Genomic DNA, 23,907 nt, shown 5'->3' with positions numbered 1-23,907 from the left:
AATTCAAGAAGGGCCCTGAATTTTACGATTCTACCAAAAGGAAACGAAAGCACGCTTGGGTCTTATGAATTCTTCACTTCACGACTTACGGGGTTAGTTCGCGTACGAAGAATCGTGGAAAGGGGGATGCGAAAAAGCATATTACTCTAACAGGGAGAGAGAGGGAGAGGGGAAACGCAAAATTTATTTCCTTTTCGGTCGTTCCACTCCGTCGCTTTTGCAAAATTCAACTTAACACGCTGACTTTTATCCTCCCTCTTCTAAAATAATACAACGATATCAAGTTTAACTTAAAGTTACGACGGTAACAACAACAACGACAGAAAAAGATATCACGTGGATATTTAAAATTCTGTAGAATATATTTTTTCAAATGTATTTCGTTAAAAACGTTTATCGAAATAATTAACAAAATTTTTCAAACGATTGCAAATATTATATACATATATACACGGACAAGAAGTTAGGAGGAATAAATCACGCGCTAGAATATTACCATAATCTTTTCGAGTCCTTTCAAAAGGGAAAAGAAAAAAAAAACAGAAAAAAAACGGTAAAAATAAACTTAAACATCTGGAACATTGCCAAGCAATTTTGAAAAGCTCAAAAACGTGCCATAAATACGATAACGATCGTCAACGTCGGAATAAGTGCTACCGGCTTGAGAAGAAGGGCCGCGAAATTTTCTCGCGAAATTCGATGTCGTTTACCAAGATCGTCGTCGGTTCCCTTTGATCTCCAACGAGTTAGAGTACCACGTTGCCTTCCACGAGAAAGAGACGAATACACGTCGTTACGTACGCGACACGTAGCGGGAAATCGCGTAGACGACGGTAGGAGCAGCGGGGGGAGCGGTGGGGGGAGAGGCGGGGGGGGGCACGCTCAGCATCCGGTGCGTTTAAAACGTATGTGGGTGTACATGTGTGTGTTTGTGAGTGTGTGTACATGTGAACGTTCGTGTTAGTCAATCGTCTATGTTTTAAAGTACACGAACGGCATGTAACCGTGTGCTGCACATGCCTTTACGCAAAACAATGCAGACAGCCATTGCCATATATTATTCATCGAACAAAGCCCGCGTTCGGATAGTGGCTAACACGCGAAGGAAATAAGTTGTCACTTCGAGCCAGGAACGATCCCGTCTCGATATCACAGCGTATATCCTGTGTCTTTTAAACGTCGACATTCGTGTTCCCTTTGGTATTCCTGGAACTTATATGCGTTTCATTTTTATTTTCTAAATCAAAGTAACGCGTCTATCTATCTAAAGTATTTTTCTTTCTTCTTTTTTTCTTACCTGTCTCTCTTTGATCTCGGATGGGGAATACCAAATGTTCGGTCAAACTCGGACCGTGAATAAATCGTAATAATTTTTTTTATGAATAATAAGGAATAATCAAAATATTAGTCGTAGTTAATTCGTTTTTAAACGAAACATTTTATTTCATCGATAAATAATATTACTTTGATATAAATGATGAGTATTTTATATAGGAGAACAATTTGATGAATGTTGTCTATGGTTTAAAGGGTAGACAGAGTTCATGGTCCAAAAATCTTACGAGACAGACAAGTTTCGAGGGTTGAAAACAATGAAAACTCATCCCCCTTTTCGAAGGAGAAACATTCGAAAGTACGGTAACTACCGAAGTACCAGCTAATCGTTCTACCCTTCACTTTCCCTTTCTCTTCCCTTTTTCGGAAGACTGACTTCCTTGACATAAGAGAAAACGAAAGAGCAGTCGAACGAGTGTCACTTTTCGTACGTTCGAACAATGATAATAACAAAGAGTTAAATCGATAAATGAGAAATAAATTATAATGGTAGAGACGTAAAAAGTAGATTTATAAGAAACATCAATTGTTTTAAAGAATTTAGAATTTATCTTGTTGTCGTTCGCACATTATAATAACTCACGTGTCAAACGTTATTATGGGAGCCCCGGAAAACTCGTATTCGAGTTACAGTCTCCCATCATTTTGTTTTTTTTTCTTTTTTTCTTTTGACGAATCTCACAATATCAAAATGAAAATAACATCTATAAATATAAACGGAAGGTTCTACGGAAAAAAAGTTGAAGGTAAGTTTTTAAATTATTCTTCGCATACGAGATGTAATTGAATATTTTAACAACGAATATGACACTATGATGTTCAATGTAAGTTCTTTTTTTTTTTTTTTTATACAGGTAAACGCGAAAAAGCCGTCTACATAAATATATATATGCGAACGCATGACATTAGTTTTTCTAGGACCGTAAAGGAAAAACGAAATACGTTCTATTATGTTTTATTCATATTTTCCGCGACCGAAGAAGAAGCGACAGTAAGGATACAATATTCCCTTTGTGAGCATCCAACGTCGATGGATATGTAAATCTTCGTATTTATTAAACGATCGATATTTCAGAAAGAAGTAGTCGTTATTCGTAACAGCCCAGTTCTCTAAATACTGTCTTCAATAGAAGTAATCTCGATTTAATCTGAAACTGACTGTATCAAAGAAAATATTATAATATATCGAAAAATTACAGTTAAATTATTTTCCCTTGCTTTTACTGAATATATTTTTAATTAAAGGGTAAACAAAATTACACGCAACGGTATATACATTCATCGTGTCGAATAAACATTTCTTATCGTTCGTCAAAAGCTTTTTTATAGTAAGTCAATTAAGATATTATAATAATAATTTTTACAATTCTATTTTTTAGAGATAATGTTTTACATTTAACGAACTAATGGAAAATGTAATAATGAAAAATGTGCTATTTGTTTAGAATTTATTTTTGTCGAAAGTCGTTAGTAAAAAAAAAAATAACTTATTTATTATAACAGTTACGTGTATTCTTTGTATAATTTATATTCTCTTTAAAATCTACTCGCAACACACTAGAACCTTGTGAACTCGTTTAATTCAAAACGTTTCAAGTTTCGAGTTGCGTTGTTAGTTTGTGATGCAAATAAGAACGACCACGTAGACAACTTTGACGATTATCAAGCGAAGTCCTCTTTTATATTCCACCGAGTAAACATCTTTTTTCAGTTTTCTTCATCTGTACTATCAAATAATAAGATAATTCATATATTTTATAAATTATATACATTTATTTAAACAATGTATAGCGTAAAATAATTTCTATCGTTTAAAAAACTAGGCACAACGGATATGTTCAAACATTTAATAGCTATTTATTTACGTAAAATTCTAATTAATTATAACCTAATGTTTTTTTGTCTGCATAAAATTTTAAATAAACAGAAACGAACGGTTGAATTGACAAACATTTACAGAGTCAGTATTCCTTCGCTTTTCAACGAGTAAACATCTCAGTCAGTTCTTTTATTCCGTACAAGTCAACTTAAATAATTCATATTTTTCATTATAATAAATTTATTTAAATGATAATAAATTTATATGTAGTCGTAAAATTTTATCGAAAATATTTTCTCATAATATTATCCGTTCGTAATTTTACACTTAGTGTATCGAATTATTATACCATTTATGATTATCCAGATATTAATTATATTATAATCTAGTTTCTGAATAAAAAAAATACATTTTCTTTTAAATTATATATAAAATTACGAGTATATATTCGATTATTTCGTTAGAGTATTAAAAAAAATGTTATAAACACGTATAAAAATAGTTTTTGTCGATTAATCATTACGATCTAATACATCACACCGTACGATAACCACAGGGGGGATAGCAGAAGACTTACGAAACATCAATAAAGACGTAGAGGAAATAGGATTGTGAGATTTGGAGAAACGGAAGGATCCTTGGTAACAGAACGAGAAGAAGCACTTGGTCGTCAAAGTACAAATTAGATTATGCGTAGTGTCGCCGCAGGGGAGTATCCTTCGTAGAAAACTTCGAAGTCCCGGTTCGTTTCGTCTAACTAACTAAGCAACGTCCAGTCCCTTTTCTCGTAGTTATGTATGAGTGTTCGCGTGTATATGTAAGCGTGCACGCGAGTGTACGTGTAAAAAAAGAAAAAAAAAAAAAGGAAGGAACACTCTGCGTGGGGGTCGAAATATTTCAATATTTACTTAAAACAGCCGCGGGAATTATTTTTCTCTTTCCGAAGGGAGGGGTGAGAGAAGGTGTGGGGAGGGTTGAGTATGCGATCGATCTTGTTTTTTTCTTCCGAGAAAAAGAAAGACAGAAAAATATACAAAGGGAGAACCGCTTGTTATCGGTCGAGTCCCGTCTCTTCTTCCCTTTTCAAAAAAGATCCTTTAAAGACTGAGATATACTCGAGTCTCTGCCAAATCGAGAGACTCTTGCTAGGGAAAAAGGAAGGAAAGGATGGAAGGGCAACGCTTTCGAAACTTCGAAACAAACTTCCTGCCTGAAATTCGATCTCATTAGCGTCGAAATGAACGATTGACCGTGACGAAAATATCTTTTCCTTTTTTCTTTTATTTCGTTTTATCATAATATCGGAACGCCTATTACGTTAGAAAGTTAGATAAGAAATTGCTTTTCCGATTTTAAAGTGAAACGAACAAACAAACCAACAAAATCTATCTATGGGAGAGAAAATTTTGCGAACGATATTAAAGTGATCGGATTAAAATAATCAATCAACGATATCCGAGGAGTGGGTGGGAGAGGGGGGGCTCGAAGGGCTCTAGAGATAATTAGGTAACCTCCTTTTTTTTCTTTTTTTTTTTGTTCGAGTCGGTTAAGAACGGTCAAGGGAATTGGAAAAATCGAAATGAAGATCGTTTAGGTGTATACGAATTTAACGCTCCGATTCGTAGAGAGATTCCCAGGAGTAAGCAGTAACGTTTTGATTAACGAGAGTGGGATTTGGTGCGTGGCAATGCCAACAACTAGATTAAGGGTTGATAACTGCGCTACACTGTTCGAGAGAATCGATTAACATTATATTTTATTTTGATTTTTACGTTTTCTTTTTCTTTTTCTTTTTTCTAGTTTTCCTATTTTTTCTATATCGTTTTTTTTTGTGTTTGTTTTTGTTCACGAACGCGCGCGATCGATCAATATTTATTATTTTCCAAAATTTTGTTAAATATTCAGTACCAATACTATTGACTTATTAAGGGGTACGTTCTTTACCCATGCATATTTGCAAGGGCTTACACAATGAATTTTAATGCTCGTATTTTTTATCCGATATTGGTTATCGAGGGGTTCATTTGAAAGATAAAAATAACTCATGGCAACGAAGAGGGAAATGACCTGGGTTAACTATTGACGATCCTAAAACTCATCGTCAATTTATTTCTACAATTTACTTTATATCTGTCGAATTTTATAAATAATATTTATCCAACGAAAGAACGTCTGGTTCGATAGATTTTTCTAATTAAAAAAAAAACATAATTGTCTAATTGAAGGGGAAATTTGTACTTTTTGATCGTAAAAAAATTGAATTATGGTGCAACGAATTAACAAACGAATCAGACCGAATGGTTCGCGGTGCCACAATTAACTTTCTTTTATTCAATTTTTTCGATATTTTACTGTAAGTTTCTCGGATTCAATCCAGCTTATGTTAGATCCTACAACGTAGATTCGGCGACCGGTACGATTCGGCAAACCGGAAGGACAAATTATACGTCGACAGGGGGAGAATAGAATCGATACGTTTCGACGCTATTGAATTTTGCCGTAAATTAACGATGTTATCGTTGCCAGTGGCTGTGAATTCTACGCTGAAAGCACTTTGGATTGATTTTATATATATATATATGTACGTTCAATGTTATTTATTCAACAAAATCTTATACTTATTAATATCTCATGTGTGAGTAATGTAAATTTTCTGAAATCAAATAAGTTGATTTAATACTTCCTATTTCACTTGTAACGATATTTTTGTTCGTTTTTTCTTTTTTTTCATATAAATGACTACTTACTTTGGTTTTTAATCAAACATATGGGTGGTAAAAATATGAGATATATTTTTTGATTTCAAATAATATTCGTTGAATATCAATCATTTCTGTGAAAAGGGGGTGGGGAGGGAGAAAAAAGAAACAAAAAACCGAACGAACAAACGTACAAACAAACAAGCAAACGGTGCTTTTGTTCTCTCTGTTTTTTTAGCAATAATATCGTTTCTGGTTTGGAGCCAGGCGTATTGAAATATAGAACGAATCCACATAAAGGTAATTAAAACTGTATTCGTGTTTTCGAAACAATATTTATTCGAAAAAAAGATTTACTCGGTCGAATCGAAATTAAGCGAAATATATTTTAAAAGCTATGGATATATAGTTAGGTAACGATAAACGAGCGGAGAACTACAAGAGGTATTTGTGTATTTTACTGGGAATACAGTAACGCGTTAATTGTGTAAATGTCGATTAACCGAGGCTCCGATTACCCGGATACCAAATGTCCGAAATATCGATTATTCGAAGGCAGTGTATAGAAACATAATATCGACAGAGAGTAACGAAGGTATAAGCACTTTAAAAATAGTATTAATTGTAAAATACTATTCAGAGGAAATAACAGACAAGTATGGATTCATTTGCATTATGTTATTTGCATGAATTATCATGCATACCATGCATTAGTTACCGTAGAAACTTCGATATTCATTTCCTATTTATTAACCGACCAAAATAAAATATTATTTTTTTTTGTAATTAATATATCTCCCTTTATGTTATTTATATTATAATCGATTGCAATGAAATAGACGAACTTTGCCGTTGATCGTTTATTAATTAATTTCTACTATATTTATAATGTCTAGAGAAAACGCGAGACGCAATAAAATGATTTAAAAATTGATGCACTGTGTACAACAGTTTATGACTGTTTCAGGGTGCATCTTATAAGCAAAACGTATGCATCGAGAGACTTTCTTTGCTCCTCTCTCTCTCTCTCTCTCTCTTTCACACACACTTTCATGCACAGCAAGAGCTGACGGCAAGCGTTATACTTCCAGTACGAACTCTCCCTTTTACCTACCCCTCCCCCTCTCCCCCAGCCCCTCCCCGTCCCAACTTACTTCAGTTGAAAGCACCAACACCACCACCAACATCACCATCACCAGCACCACCCCTGGTTTTATAACCTGACGAGTTTAATGCGCGCATCAAACTTTTAATTACCCGACTCGTCTTACAAATTACTAACAGATGGGCCAACGTTTATGCGTAGCGGCCCTTTTCCTTGTAAAAAATTGCTCGGCGCGACGTTCGTTACAAAGATGTCTGGATTTCATTGTGGAAAATCTCAACTCTCCTTTCTCTGCTATATTGTTTCTTATTTCCTCCCCCCAACCCCCACCCCCTACTCTCATCCTTCTTACAATCCTTAAACTCACCCCTTTTTTACTCGCGACCATATCTTTTTTATTTTCTTTTATTTTTTTTTTGTCTTTTTCCCTTTCGTCCTTCGTCTTTTCTTGCATTTTCTACATTCACTATTCTTTCGCGAAGAAAATCGTTAAATGTGAACTGAGATACGGTCCTTGTATTTTCACGTAATTGTAACAACAAGTTTTTATCTTGTTTTTATTATATGATGGCAAATGATTACATTGTCTCGTCGAGAAAAATTTAATGAATTGTTGTTTACAGTTTTCGAATTTTTATTTTATATATCCTTGGTATACTTGACTGACGTTATTGCTTAAAAGAAATGAAATTGTTGTTATGTCAATCGTAAACGTACAAAAGAATATTGAATATATTTAACATATTATTAATTTAAATATTTTAATCTATGCGTTTTGTAATTATTCACATAAATTTTTATTATTCTTTTAAAATTCTAATGAAATTTATCATATAACGAATTCGTACGTATATCTTTTATGCGAGCAACAAAATTATCATCATTTCTTTATTCTCCTCTCGTTTAATATTTCACGTAAGTCGTAAAACAACATTCTTTTCATACATTTTCATTCGTTTAAAATCTTGTAGTACGTTTTATAGCTAATATTTTGGCAAATTAATTTGGCCTAAACTTTTCGTCAGGATAATAAATCTTCTATGAATTGGACAAAAATAGTCGAAGTTTTGGGGGGGAAATATTACGGACACACAAATTAAGATTTTTTTGTTTCTTTCTTTTTTTTCTGGTTCGTATATTAAAAATTTGAGAAAATTATCGTCTAGCGTTTCATGAATTTACTATCACGAGTATCGGACTCTCTTTCAAAGCACCGACACATGGACGACGACGATGACGAAGACGACGACGACGACGACGTTGCGAGCTTTATCGTAAATTAGAAACACCGCGGGGAATTCCAATGTGGATGAGTAGACGAAGGATGGAAGCAACGAACGGTGTATAACAAGAAGGAAACATCCGAAGACTGTCATCCAAGGCAACCTACCTTTCCCCCTTCACCTTTCTTTCTCCTCGTGCGTTAAAATTTTCTCGAAAACTAAAAGGAAAATAATTGGAAACGATTGATCTAACGAAACGATAAAATATCAAATCATAATAATGTCTTTAAAAAAATAAACACAATTAAAATAACTGTAATAAATTTATATACGTTATTGTTAGATTTTAATTATGAGGTAAACATTTTGATAGGACAAAATTTAATAAAAGTATTTTAATCGATTTTCTTAGAGGACAATGAACCGGTATACTTGTATGTGAACATCGTATATAAAACGAAATACATTTAACAGTATTAGTTAAAAAAGAGAATATAAAAAACATTGTATATATGAGAAAATAAATAAAGTAGAAAAATTTGTAATACCTTCGTCAGCAGCTTGGAAAGACGATGAGATAAGAGTGAACAGAGAGGAACGGTTAAACTAATCAAGAAAACATTTTCTCCAGCGTTGAATGTTTATTTACATATACCTCTCTCTCTCTCTCTCTCTTTACCACTCGTTATCCGTTGTCTTCAACGATTATTTCAAATGTTATTACTTTCGTTGTATTCTCTTTGTCGAATATGTAAACACTTCGACCTTTGCGTACTTTCGATGTTTTTCGAGTGTATTGCGCAGATCTATTAGCCAGTCTTCTTCCAACGTCGAAAGATCTAACAACAATTTATTTCGCGTCGCGTATACGTGTATGCGTTTTCTTCATATGCAAGTGATATGCATTTGTACGCGAGTGTGTGTAGTGTTTAATAGTGACATACATACATGCATACGGATATATATATATATGTACGTGAGTGTGTGTAGTGTTAGATAGTGACATATACATACATGGATACGGATATATATATGTACGTGAGTGTGTGTAGTGTTAGATAGTGACATATACATACATGGATACGGATATGCATTTATACGCGAGTGTGTGTAGTGTTGGATAGTGACATATATGGATACGGATATGCATTTATACGGGAGTGTGTGTAGTGTTTAATAGTGACATATACATACATGGATACGGATATGTATATGTACGCGAGTGTGTGTAGTACTGGATAGTGACACATACATATATGGATACGGATATATGCAGCATTGGATATATAAGGATGGAATACATGTTAAGGTAGTCTAACCATAATTATTATCGTTATACGCTATTTTTACCGAAGGTGTCAGAAACACCTTTTGAAATTTTCGGTTAAAATTATTATCATTAGTTTAATCGTTGTTCCTCAACCTATAATTTCTATAATTCTATAATTTCTATAGTCATATCAACCTATAATCATTTTGATTTCCCTTTCTATACCAACGTGTAAGATTTTTAAAAGAACGGGTGTTTTCAGTATAATAACTTTTTTTCATATTTGCCTTGTTACAAATAATCTTTTTTAGTTAATATTCGTTAAATATACCGTCTACGCAGTGTCCAGATAATTCGACTGCATAAACTTGCACTGTAGATTTTTTTATTGTATGCAATTGAAATTATGTATGAATATGTGTAATTTATTATCGTTAGTTTAAAACATTTTGACATTTAGCTATCTTATATTTTGAGAAGGATGAAAAAATGTAGCCAACTGACGAGGTGGGGTAGGGACGAGGGGGTGGCGGAACATTTTTCGCTTTTTAATTCAGTACTAAACGTAGAAAACGAGCTTACGCACGAGACGTTATGAAAGGATCTCAATTACGTGTATTTAACGCGACGAAACCGAGAAGATAAAGAGGAGAAAGAAAAATGTGAAAAAAAAAAAAAAAAAAAAAGAGAGATATAACTCGTATGGAGTTTCTTGCATTCATATTCGTGAGCCAGGTAAATATCGAAATGATATATAAAAGAGTAACTCCGCGTCTGAGTCGTTACCAACCAACTTATATACTTTAATAATATTATTCTAGAAAAAAAATGTAAAACTATACGTTTCTATTTGTGCCATTAAAAAATATCTCTCTTTAAAATAATACTGTACAAAATATAACGAGCATAAGTATATTACGTATAGAAGCTTACAACATAAGTCGGTTTTAAATATATAATATAATATCAAATTTTCAACATATTTTTCTTTCTTCTTTTTTTTTCTCTCTCTCTCTTGTATTACCTAACGATTCATTCGAGTACGTAAAAGTTAAATTTAATCGTAAAATAAAAAAAAAAAACGTTTATCTTAATAATCTTATTACCTTCGCACATCTGCTTTAAAACAAGCTAGCTTACGCGTGGGGAGACTTTTTGGCATAAATCGAAGTTCGATATCGTGATACGCGTCAAATAGCTCCGAGGACCAAGTATGCCCTTCGTCCTGCACCCTTTTTCAAACCGTTCGCTCGTTCGTTCGTTCGTTCGTTCGTTCGTTCGTACGTTCGTTCGTCTAATGAATATCGTTCGCAAAAAAAAAGAAAAAACAAAATTATTACGAACAAAGAGAAAGAGAAAGATAGAAACTCGCAGCTGGTTAACATCGGCACGCGAACAGATCGTTATACGTTTGCAAAACTCGTGAAGAACCGACAGATATCGTTCGTTACCTCGGGCTTTTCTCGATAAGCTAATTAAAAGAGAGACAGGAGGAGACAGCAAACCCGTTCGCATAATTGGATAAAGTCGTGCAGCCAGATAAGCTACCATCACGAACACCTTCGATGGTTTATCAAGAATATTAATAAATTTATCTTGATGCGTATCAATTTTCTCACCTTGGTATTATTTGCGAGATACATCGATGAATGATTTTGATTTTTAATAAATATATATATATATTCCATTAAAATGTTATTTTTATATAAAATTATTAATGAGATTTGTTTAATGAGAAAATGAAAATTGAAGATTATAATTGAAAAAGGGAAAAAAAAAGAATAACGCGTTGGAAATTTTTCTCTCGAATATTTTATAAATATAGATATTTTGCAATTATCAATTAGCAAATATGATTAATGATATTTATTATTTTCTTCTTCATTTTGTAATAATGTAGACAAGATAAACGAGAGGATCAAATTTTCTACGAGTTCATTTACAACGTTGGATTCATTCCACGATGTTTCTCGCAGGGGGTTTGTTACCAACGATCCATGACGAAAGCGAGAGAAATAGAAAGAGCGAGAGGGTGAGAAAGGGGGTTGGGATGGGGTAGTGCAGCCTATTCGCCCACTCCTTTATTTAGAACGCGAGCTCTGTGGTGGGCCGCGAGGTAAATTGCATCCTCAATTTTTAATAAAGCCCCGGAGGGGCCAGAGGCTTTGTTGAACGTAGATATAAAGTGAACTTCGACGTCGGGTAAGTCAAGCAGCAGTAGCAGCAGCAGAAGTAGCAACATCGCTGCAATGCCGGGCTTCGAGTAGAATAAAAGAAAGGTAAGAAGGGATAAGGGAATTCAGAAGAAAATGAGGCACCGGCGAAAAGAAGAACAGGAATCCTTTTCTTCGTTTCATTCTCTTCGAGTTCCATTCTCTTGGATTTTCGTTCACATGTCCATCTACCTTCTTCTAATATTCATTCTGAACAACGTAGGGGTGGATTTTAAAATGAGCTTCTGCGAAATAGGATTACATAGTGCAATAGATCAATAATTTTTTACAATACTAGTCTTAGAGTAACTGGATCATTCGCATAAACAACGTGAAATTTTTTTCAATGATTATGACTCTGTTTTAAATAACGCGAACTATTTGATTTATTTTTTTTTTTTTTTTTTTTTTTATTAAAAAAAGAAAAGGGCGCAAGAAAATGAGATTGATAAGAAAAAGAAAAAAGTAGGAAACATAGTTCGAGGGTAGGTAGATCGGGAAGATATTTTACTACGATCGACAAAACAATAAGTACGACTGGAAGAAAACTTCTGTATATTTTAGAACGGCCCTAGACGACGGAACTTGGGGAATAAGCATCGACGTAATGGTAGTTTTATAGGAGATTTATTCCTAGGAATACGGCCGCGCAATGATGCGCAACCAGTAAACAAGAATCAACCCTCTAACTATTTTTAACATTAAAAAGAAGATCCTAAAGTAAGAAGCCATTACGAATTTCTTTTCGATTTTCCATTCGACTCTGATTATAACAATTTTTTACGATTCCCTTTACTAGAATTACTGTTATTTTTACCAAAAACAAACAAACACACACACACACACATACACACACATACAGAGACATTTAAGTATCCATAATATCATACAAATATATTTAAAATAATAAAATAAATTTAGTCAACGAATTTTCATTACTTCAACAAAATTGATGTTTGATCATGCATAATAAATATGACTTTAAATCAATGCCTAACTGATAATCCGAGAGCTCGCACCGTGATAAATTAGATCATTGATTAGTGGACACCGGTAGTCCACGCATGTAGAAGACCCCTTTAGCTCTTCAGGAAATAGATATCATCTTGCCGTATCTACGTTTATTAATACGTTGAAATACATAATGATCGAAAGATAACGATATTGAATATCAAGAGCTAACTCAAAAGCCCTTATGAAACATACGTCATTGCAAAAGCGAATTCATACTCGGTAACTAACGAGCTACTTGATATTCAACTTCGTTAAAATCGTATCGATTATAATCCATAACGAATAACAGATAACATAGTATTTAGTTGCCATTTAGATATAATAATAATCGATTAAATATGATGTAATATACGAAACATAATTATCCTTTCCCTTTCCGTATCTTTCTCTATCATCTCATTCCGTTCTTCTTTTCTAACTAATATAAAGACGCGCTACGAATAAAAATAACCGCATTACGAATGCTGACAGCGAAATCCCAAGAAAGAAAAATACGTTTCCAAAGGATACTATCTCTCTCTCTCTCTCTCTCTTTCTCTCTCTCTCTCTCTCTTTCTATCTCTATCTTTTTCCCTTTCTCTTTCTTTCTTTCCCTTTCCTCTTCTCGAGCGTATAATTTACTCGGTAATTTAGGGGTCACGAATCCGACGGGAGTTTTTGTCGAAGTGGCAGGAAGCAGCAGCAGCAGCAGCAGCAGCAGAAGAAGAAGAAGAAGAGGAAAAGGAAGATGAAAAAGAAAAGAAAAAGAAAAAGTAAAAGTAAAAGTATAAGGTAGAATAAAAGAAGAGAAGAGAACGAAGTGGAGCACTCGAGGCTTGTTAAGAATTTCATTCTTAAAATCGGCGGCCACTTACCGGCAGGTGGCCAGCCGGCATCAAATCAGACGCGTTACGCTAACTGAATTTAAATCGTTCGAAGGAGAAACAGAGAGAGAGAGAGAGAGAGAGAGAAAAGGAGAGCTGCCGCCAGTGCCACAGGCTACACGGATTATCATAATTTATGCGCCCTCGCGCCTTCATTCAATGTGCCGGCATAGTCGTCGTCGTCGTAGCCTTACCTACGATTCCAAAGCTCTTTATTATAAATCCAAATTGAGCGCATAATTCCTCGAGATATAAGCATTCCGTGAGCTGTATACTTACGTGCACGCGAGTAAGAGAGAGAAAAGATAAAGAGAGAGAGAGAACGATAAAAAGCAGAAAATTGAATTATGCTCGATGAAAAGGGTCACTCGTTTTCAAGCATAACCTAACCTACTGTGTACCAACCCTCGAATTCATTTCAAGGCTTTAGAGATTCTAATTAAGAGGAGTGGTGGATCTTAAAAACACGAATTTCGAAGTGTCGTCTTCTTGTTTTCTTTCGGTCCTACCGTTTTCTTGATAATGCTTGGGATTTTATCGGACAATCGACATTTGAAATATTCCAAATTTAAATCAATGGAATTATAGTTTATACACTTTGTATTTCATTATTTCGTTATGATATATAATTTTTTTCGTATAAATTTATTTAGTTTATTTGTTAACTTTTTAGCAAATCGTTTAGTTTCGACATTTTATATTTTCTTCCAATTAACTTAATAGTATCGCAAATTTTTCGTTCCTTTTTATATAAAGAAGAAACAAAAAAAAGAAAAAGAAGAAAAAAGAAAAAAAACAAAAGAAATCGTTCGAAGAATGAAATAAAACATTACAGTCACATATCGAAACTTGAAGAGCACGTTGTTCGAGAGTCCTCGACTCCTTCTTGCTCCTCCATCCAGTTGGCCAATTATCCGTGAGAAAGTTTTTATCGTGGTCCAGTCGAACCTTTCCTCGGCATCAATTAAATTAGTTTCGAAGCATCGTGAACACAGCTACGCAAGCGCTACTTCGATCCTTCCGACACCTGCTGGCTCTCAAGTTTTCTTTCCGAACGAACACACCGTCATCCACCTACCTTCTAAAATGATTTATTATCGGTGTTACATCGTACTAGTCAAGAAAAAAAAAAGAAAAAGAAAAAGAAAAGAAAAAAAAACATTTATGGATAGTTTAGATTACAGATAGTCTTCACACTTTGAAAAGATTTCACAGAATCATGGGGTGGTAAGCAAAAAAAATACAAATAATCGCTTAGGGTGGTCCGTAAAGATTAAATAACCAAGAGTTATCGAATGTAAGGTTGCACTTGCTTTGTTGAAATTTGATATATAATATATTCATATATATATAATAATATTTCTCTTTAAAACATAACCCTCCCCCCCGTAGACATATACACACAACTACAACACCTAAGCATTCCCGGTCCGAAGAAGTTGAGAGTGACTAATGAGGGTTAGGCTATCCTCTCTAAAAGCGTGAAGATCTTTGCCCGTTAGGACACCACCCGACATCCCTTGTTATTATCATCATCATCATCATTTTCTTTCGTTCCACTTCGAATACTCGATTTCGACGCTTCAACACCCCTTAGCAATGCGTGTTTCTTACAAAGGTAGGCGATCACATTTATTCATGGAACCGTTTTGTCTTCTACCAATACGACGTTATTACTATTCCTTCAAATATATGAATAATAATAATAATAATAATAATAATAATAATAATCGGGTAAGGGTATTCTGTGAGCTTCGATCAGGGTTGTGTTCCTACGTTTTCCCCCTCACATGCCAAAAAGAAAAAGCCATGTTGGTATTTCCTGCTTTCCAGACGGTCTCCGTTTTATCTACACAGATAGGGTAGTTCTGTGTTGCTTTGAACGCACGCATTATGCGAAGTGTATACCCAGACGAAGATAATGTTCGAACGAGGAGTGAGGAACTCCGCGAGACGTTCTATCAGGAAAGAGAAATATATATATATGTATATACTTACTCATATATATATTCGTACGAGTTAGGTTGGTATAGTCGAAGAAGGTACATTGGTGACTCGCGTAATCGCACCGGATATCCTGAGTGTCTCCTATATGGTGTGACTGGACACGATCGAGGAAATTTTTCGTTGACATTTCTCTTCAATTTTTACATTTTTTATCTCATTAAAAAAGAAATTTCCCGATTTTACATTAATATTATTTTTCAATAGCATTAATCTATTAGCGATATAATTCGAGAGTATAGAAGAAAAAGAATAAATAAATTAGGTATTAATAAAGAATCAGTTTGAAAAAAAAAAAACATTGTTAAATCGAACGTTAAATAATATCCATATTCATTTGGTATAATAGAAAAAGTTGTTCAAGAGTAGTCCATAAAAAATCATTTAGCTTAGGTACAAATCATTATATCGTCGGTAGAAATAATTTGCAGGAGGTCGGGTTGAAATTTAGTAGGGTCGACGGTGAAAACGAGGAACAACAATGGTCACTAAGGGGGTGAGGGTGGATGCATGGGACTCCCTCTTTATCTAACTATCTCTCTCTCTCTCTCTCTCTCTCTCTCTCTCTCTCTCTCTTTCTCTTCTCTCATGAGACCATTCCTATTTGTCCTCCTGAGAGCCAAACCGTGTCGCAGCTTCCGACGGCACGCGTTCTCCGATGTTAGAGAACAAGAAGAGGAGGAGTGGGCTTTGGCCATTGCTATCACGTTGAACGGTAAAGGACGAAAGTAAACTGGAGGATGGGGAAAGCGTTGTTCTAGAATACGTACGATACTCAATCTTCTAGCTCTCGTTCTCGTTTTATGACCCATTGAAACGCGGACTTGCGCTTAGTACGTTACCTCGCTAATGCAAGAATTCGCGTGTTAAAGCAAACGACGTTCGTTCGAAAAAAATGAGTAAGTTTGAAAAAAAGTTGACATTTTTTTTTTATTCGAAGGAACAAAAAAATTATTATTAATCATTGATAAGATTAAATTACAAATAAATATTTATATATATATATATGATACCGTTTATTTAATATAATTTTATTAAACAACAGACAATATATTGTTTTACGTAAGGGGGTTATCTTGATATTAGAATAGATTTCGCAAATACCAACTTTATTGATTAATTTCTCCTCGTTCCGGTGTCAGAGTAATTCTTTATTTATAAGAAAAAATGTCTCCTCGGGGACGACGTTATTTAGGGGAATGCTTTCCAGTTGTCGCCTATAGTCGTATAAACTTAAATAATTCCATTTTTGGCGAGGGAGATATTTCTCTTCTCTCGGTATGTTTTCTGCAAATGTATCTTTTAGATTCGGGCTTTATATATTGAAATATTGTAATCGTTTAAAACAATAAACTCATATTACAATTCGTCAAAGATCCAAGTGATATCGTAAGAAACATTTTCTTCACATATTATTGTATTCGTGTACTTCGGACAAAATTTGTAGTATTGAATCGAATCGTCAAAGTGTCGACTACTTATTAGTCTCTCTACTCTTTGATTAGGATACCCCCTTCGCCACCCCCCCCTCCATTTGTGACAAAGAGTCTACGAACTACTTCAAGGTTATAAAGATTTCCAATTAACCAAGGTCAACGAGGAATTAGTAAGCGTTAAACGACGATCATTAGATGCACGGACGAAATACTAACGAGCGTGCCTGTTTGTCTTTGTCTAAAGGGAGAGAAAGAGAGAGTGAGAGTATGAGAGAGAGAGAAAGAGGTCGTCGGGAAGCTGCTTAGCTCGGTTCGATAAGCAGAAGGCACCAATACAATGATAGAACTCTCGTAAGCGTGTGGCTATTCGCAATCGCGACACGGTCGTGATTACCTGATTGAATAATTCATCGTCGCCGGTCTTGTCAAAGAACGTACCGATGGAGGTAGGTATCTACCCTTTAGATACCTTCATTCTCGATACTCATTCTCTTTCTCCGTTGATGTCTTTCAATTCCTTCCATCGTCTAGTACAGTCGCTCTCTCGAATTCCACAAAAGGTGGAATTGTCCTTCTCTAACGTATCTAACAAAGAAACGAAAGAGAGTCGTATAATTCAGCTTACGAGAGAGTACGAGTGTCCTGAATTATCTTTAACGACGAGAGAGTCTCTTCGAACTCGCCTTTCCTTTCCAAGAATCTCTACTTCTTGCAGGTAACTCGAACGTTTTGTTGATTCTTTTTGTCTACCGGACAGGATGTCTCCTACGTTCAGGATACTTTTTGCAGCATGTCGTATTACCGGTCTACAAGAACTCGATATATATTTTTTCTTTTTCTTTTTCTTTTTACTTCTTTCTTTCTTATTTTTCTTCTGCTTCTTCTTTCTTCCATTTGGGAGTTCGAGTTAAATCCCAAACTGATGTATTATTACGTTTTACCAAAAGAAAAGATGCATAATCGATGAGTATCAGTGGTATTTTATCATGAGATAGGGTCAATGAATCTTGCTTAGTATCATTCCATTTTTCACGAAACACATTACTGGCAACATCGACGACGTAATCGAGCTAATGTAGAAAATAAGACTGGGAGAAGAGCATCTGAGGTCCCTTAGGATGAGTCATCGGTCGAGTTGGGAGTATTATCGTATGCAAGATGGGTCTCTCCTCTGCCAGAAAACCTTACCTCTAATCTGCTATCTTGTAACAAATACTTTCCGTACTTACCTACTACTAGGTTCAATGTTATCCCTTAAAACGTACTGCTGGTTACAGTATTATGGAACGCAAAAAATGTCGTAGGAATTTGCCTCTGTATCTGACAGTCTCGCGGACCCTTCGATAAGTCGAGGTAGTAGTAACAGTAGTAGTAGTAGTAGTTACTTTCGAAGGGCTACCGTAGCTTCTGAGGGCTTAAGTGGTAAATTGCCTTTGTAGTTTACTCAGAGTAACTCGACATTTCTGAAGGGGGAAAAATTTTTTAATGTTCGCGGGGTTAATGCTACCATCCCTAATAGAATCGTTTATGTAACATCGAGCACAACGTCGGGGGATATCGCAAAACAGGAATCTTGCTGGCATCGAGTGGGTAGTAAGAAAATGAATCTAGTTATACGAGTAAGAAATAAATTGGATCAACTGTGTTAATGCCAAAGAATTTATCGAATATTAATCACATTTATTATATCCGAGGGAGACAAAGTAGTAATCATCAAGGAGAAAGAGATAAACTTTAACGATCATCCGAGTAGATATTACGGGTAAGAGAAAATGACAAGAATAATATTCAAAAAAGAAACAAAAAAGAGAAAAATGAAAATATTTAGAAGACACCAAGTCCACTTACATTGAAATCGGTCGATCTTCTCTCGGTGAGAAGTAGCCAACCGTGTCACGGTTGACATCGTTGGCACTTTGCAGCTCGTAAAGCTAACAACGAGGAGAGACGAGAAGCCATTTACCATATTATTATAGCGCACGAGGCTATGAATATTGACGCGTACTTTCATTAAATCGCGCGAGCCAGGTTGTCCGGTAAGAACACCTCATCGTCGTCCTTGTCGTCCTTACTCGTGGTGCTCGTTTGGCGCCGCCCATAAGGATTCTCTGACACTTCTTTGAAACAGCTACGCGCGTTTCTCATCTATTGGGCAGGCTGATTAAACCGAGTTGGCATTCCCTGAAGAAGAGAGAAGTTATTAACGATACCCCGACCACCATTTTCTTCTCTTTCTACGAAGAAACAGGCTTGAGATTAGATCGATTTTCATTCTCTTTCTCTCTCTCTCTCTCTCTTTCTTTTCCTTCCTATTCTCACTTGTTTTGCTATCCTACTCTTTCTATCTTTATCTTTATCCTTTATCTTTCTCATTCTCTTCAACCGGTCGAGAAATACTCCAAGCTATTTATCTCAACCGATTCCATTATCCATCGTCCAATCGTATATATCAAATAGCTTTTCTTATAAGCCAGCTCGATTATCGATGTCTTATTGCTCCGGCAAAACAACGATTCAACGTTTACCGACATTTATCACGCATAATCAAATTGAAAGGTAATCGACGTTTCTTGCGAGGAACGTGGATATCGCCAAGGCGTCATTTCCAATCGTTCACGCGTTATGATTTCTAAGTTAAGAAATTTCGTAAGACATTCTAAAATAAGCTAAGCGAAATGAATGTCGAATAATTTTCTTCTTTTCTTTTTTTTTTTTATTTCTCCTCGTTAAATATTTTAACAAACTATCAGATCTTTTAGATTTTCTTTTTTTTTTTGAATAATCCTTTTTAATTAATTCTTATTCATTTTAGACAAATATTACTATTTAATTATAAATTAATATACCGACGTTGATGCAAATGAATTTAAACATCGAAACGTTCAATCAATTTTTACATTTAATAATACGAGAGTACAAGAATATTTAAATAAGATATTAAACGAGTAGATTTACACAGACGGTTAATCAAGGAACGAATGAAATCGTTCAACCAGGTAGTCGAACACGTAGTAACTTGGGTATATCGTAGGAACGATAGATCATCGAGATGTCGTTGTTACTCTCGTGGTTTCGATGAGCGGTCCACGAAGAGATAGTTGAGATTCCAACGACAGTTTCGGCGATTTGCCAATTACGTCTAAGCACATACATACCTATATACATACATACGTACACATACATCTGTCCACCAATCTCGAAAATCTCGTACGCGTGGAATGCATTAGGTCTTACAATTCGCGTTATCGTTCTAGAAGCGTGCAACCAATCGGATATGTGATATCCAGTGGTGTCCGCAGGTTCAACCTAAAATAAGGAAACTCAACGATATTAACCAACTGCTGGGAGAGAAGAGAAAGAGAATAGTAGAGGTAAAGGAATGGACGGAGAAAGAGGAAGAATGTTTCGCTCGTTGGTGCTTCCCTTTCAATCCGCGTCCCCTTGGTATGTTGGTAGCGATGGCGTAGGAGGAGGTCGTTTCGTGCTTTCTGGAATTTGTAAGGAATTTCGTTGGAAGGATCTAAACAATATCCTCCTGTGGGGTTGGGATCGTTGCTGGAGACGTTACTCGGATTAGGGTGCGGGTACCCTTCTGTCTCAAAACGACAAGAGAAAAAGGAGAAGGAGTGAAGGGGCTGTGGGTTGGGGGTTTGGGGGGAGGAAGGGAAGAAGAAGCATCTGTTGCGCCTCCATGAGTAACATTTACATAATCGCGAAGGCTTTAGTCGTAAGACGTAAGCGTATCCTCTGTCTGCCTGTCGGCCTATCGTTCTTCGTGCCACGCGTCTACCGAACGGTATTCGCCATTGTTATTTTTAACAATCCAACAGAACCACTCGCAATTACTTAAAAACGTAACTCTTATTTCTTCTTCTTTTTTTGTTTTTCTTTTTCTTCTTCTTTTTTTCTAAGATAAAAGGTAAAAAAGAAACCTTCGAAATACCGATCTATCGACGCAGGTACGCCATTATTATTTTGATTCATTCTTAGTCGAGGAAGAAGGTCCCTTCAAAAATATTATCCTAAACGAAAGGGAGGAAAACGTCTCGAGACTTCCATTAATCTCGATCCTTATCCGTCTCTTTAGATGCTCGTTTCGTTTTGTATTTGTTAAAATGGTGTACCCTAATCGAGATGATGGATTTGCGAAGAAAAAAAATTATATTACCGATTTGAGGATTAATTTTTATTATTAAAGAAATTTTCTATAAATTCGATAAAGTTAGATTGTCTATAAACAATCGGTATTAATGTAATGAGAAAAATTAGATTCCGAAGCGCAGTTTCGTAGAAATAAAACGGAATGGGTATTACCTACTCGGTAAAGAAACAAACGACTGACCAAAAGCAACTGGCAAAAGAATTTTCAATTTTTCCTAAAACTCTCAATTTCAATGTTACCGTTGAAAATGTTTTCTCGTTTGAAAGTCATAGACGACTTGCCAACGTAATAACACCGTCGCGTAACACGGAATACGACAATGAGACAATTCCAAGCAAGTTCTCCCATCCCCAATGTTACAACACAGCATCCGAGCCCGGGGTTCTGGTGAAGTCTACGTACGGTAGACGGCAGTGATATGATTTGCATGTCGTAGAACGACGACCCCATTGCCTACCAACTCGCGTTCTCCTTCTACGCTCCAAAAGAGAGAGAGAGAGAGAGAGAAATAGAAATATAGATAGATAGAAAGAGATAGGTAAATAGACGTAGAAAGAGACAGTGAATGATAGAGAGAAAGATAGTAAGAGAGAGTTGGTATATAACACGTATTAGCTATACATATGCACTCGCAAAGACTTCACAGGGTTCCAGCACAGTGCTGGCAGAGAAGTGAAGTGACGTGGTGCGCTGCATACGTAACGAAAGCTTCCCGCATTAACCGCATCCACTGCGTTTCGTCCTTTCGTCGTCGTCGTCGTCGTCTTCTTCGTCGTTATTCTGCCCGACACCGAGGCTGGCCAATTAGGAGTGTCGCGGCACTACCAAGATGAAGCTTCATTTCCGAAGTCACTTCCAAAAGGTGTTGCTCACGACTTTAAAGTTGCTCTCTCTTGTTTTATTTTATTTTTTTTTTTTTTTTATTTTCTTAACCATGCTTTATTCTTCAGTCACGTTTGAAATTAATGATCTGTCGATTTTCTTTTAAATATGGATAATCGTTCAAGTTTATTTTTAATTGATTACTATTGATTTAGCTAATTATTCTTTTTTTCGTACTTCAATTATTTTGTCGTAGAAGAAAATAGAACGTGGTTGATATTACAGGTAATATTCTACTCTATCTCTACTTCTATTCTGCTTAATATCTAGCCGAGGTCGCTCTCCGGCATAATCTCTGACTCATTGAAACTTCGTCCTGCGTAAAGGTAATACCGAGAGCTACGTAAGCACGTTTAATCTGTACATTTAAACGACGGGATGCGCATAATGTCGATAGTACGATACGTCTTCGTTTAAAAATAATCAATTGTTATACTTGTAAATGTGTTGAATTTTTTATTTCTCTTACATAGTATCGTAATATATTTATTTATGATAAAATTGAGCAACTTTTGCGGGAAGAGATTAATGTAGAGATTCGTAATCAATATAAATTGTAGCAACGACGCAAAGTATTGTAAAGAAAAAACTTAAGAAAATAGTTGCAAGCATATTCGATGCAAAAGAAAACGTTTGAGACTTTTCTGGCGTAATTGAATTACTTCCGCATATAACCGAGAGAAAAGTTAGTCACCTTATAATTCCATCAAGAACAATTAACGTCCCTTTCCTTGAGTATCTCGCAGAAAAGTTAGGCGACAATTTAATATTATAATTAATTAACGAGACAATCGATGCCCCTTCACTTTAATTGAATCCGTAAAGCCGCGTTCCTTGTTGATTTGCATCGGAAAAAGGGTGGGGAGGGGATAGAAGATAGAAAAAGAAAAAGAAAAAGAAAATAACCGAGCTAAATATATTGCCTGAATTTCTATTCTCGCGTTAAAGTTTTCTCCGAGAACACGGATCGACTTCGATCGGTGAACGCTCAACGTTCATCGATAATGCACGATCATGCTACAAGTGCAAAAAGGTTCCTTCGTAAAAGTCGACGTCGTGAACGTGACCGAAAGCGAGAAAAATTCTATGTCTCGTTTACGAATATTTCGCAATTTTCTCTCCAAAGGAAAATTCTCGATAAGCGCATTGAAATCGTTTTTACGCGTAAAATTTTCGAAAATTTTCAAGTTTCTCTATATTAGGATATAAAAACAAATAAATATGAAATTTAAATACCTTAAGTTTAAAAAAATGAAACAAATAAATAGTAAAATAATTTCTATTCTCATAATAATTCTATTTCCCATACTATTCAAATATTAATCTTTAAACTCGTAAAGAAATAATCTGAACAATGTAAAATCATAGAATAAAATAATTTCATACTCCTTGACGATGATATAATACTTATATATTAATACAAAAACGTATCACGTAAAATAATGTATAAGATTCATAATAATATCTATGTCTCGTACAAAGGGTACAAGTTGGCTGGCAATGGTTTTGAAGGACCGTCGTTCTTAGTTAGATTATTATCCCAATTGATGTAAGAAAGTTATTTACGCCGTAATAATCTTATTTGGCAAAATAGCTTTTGGTACAATACCTGGGCGCTGTGGGTTAAGCGAAATCTCCGGAAGTCTCTGTGGTGAAACGGCTGCGGGTAATACGGGCGTAACAATGGCGTTCGCGAGTACGATCTAACGTAACTCGCCAGCGTCGAAAATGTTCCTGAGGCTGCCGGCTCGTGTGTAGCGAAGAGGAAACGCGATAAGAGAGCAAGTAGAGGTTCGCGATACGCATACTACTTCTCCTCGACCGCGATCATTAGGCAAATATAGAGAGCTATTAACGTTCGTGACTCTACTCTCGGTAGAAT

General features: G+C 35.4%; 1 protein-coding gene and 1 long non-coding RNA gene across 3 annotated transcripts in view; one reads left to right on the top strand and one right to left on the bottom strand.

The window, feature by feature from the left end:
• Positions 1-14,558: 14,558 nt before the first annotated feature.
• Positions 14,559-23,792, bottom strand: LOC122526060. Of its 2 annotated transcripts, XR_006305944.1 has the most exons (4): positions 23,635-23,792; positions 20,157-20,287; positions 18,830-19,162; positions 14,559-14,622 (listed from the first exon to the last, which is right to left on the bottom strand). It is a non-coding gene; the product is annotated as an uncharacterized LOC122526060 (long non-coding RNA). The 2 variants fall into 2 exon arrangements; XR_006305943.1 differs by lacking the exon at positions 20,157-20,287.
• LOC122526059 overlaps positions 21,816-23,907 on the top strand; it is a 40,379-nt gene continuing 38,287 nt past the window's right edge. The window contains exon 1 of the mRNA XM_043649205.1: positions 21,816-22,005. The gene's annotated coding sequence lies outside the window, so the exon portion shown is untranslated. The remainder of the gene's footprint in view (positions 22,006-23,907) is intronic.

This window comes from Polistes fuscatus, unplaced genomic scaffold (genome assembly GCF_010416935.1).
Source record: "Polistes fuscatus isolate 324 unplaced genomic scaffold, CU_Pfus_HIC Scaffold10, whole genome shotgun sequence".
Classification (NCBI taxonomy): Eukaryota; Metazoa; Arthropoda; class Insecta; order Hymenoptera; family Vespidae; genus Polistes; species Polistes fuscatus.
Note: the sequence above shows the minus strand (reverse complement) of the source record. Positions and strands in the feature narration are given on the sequence as shown.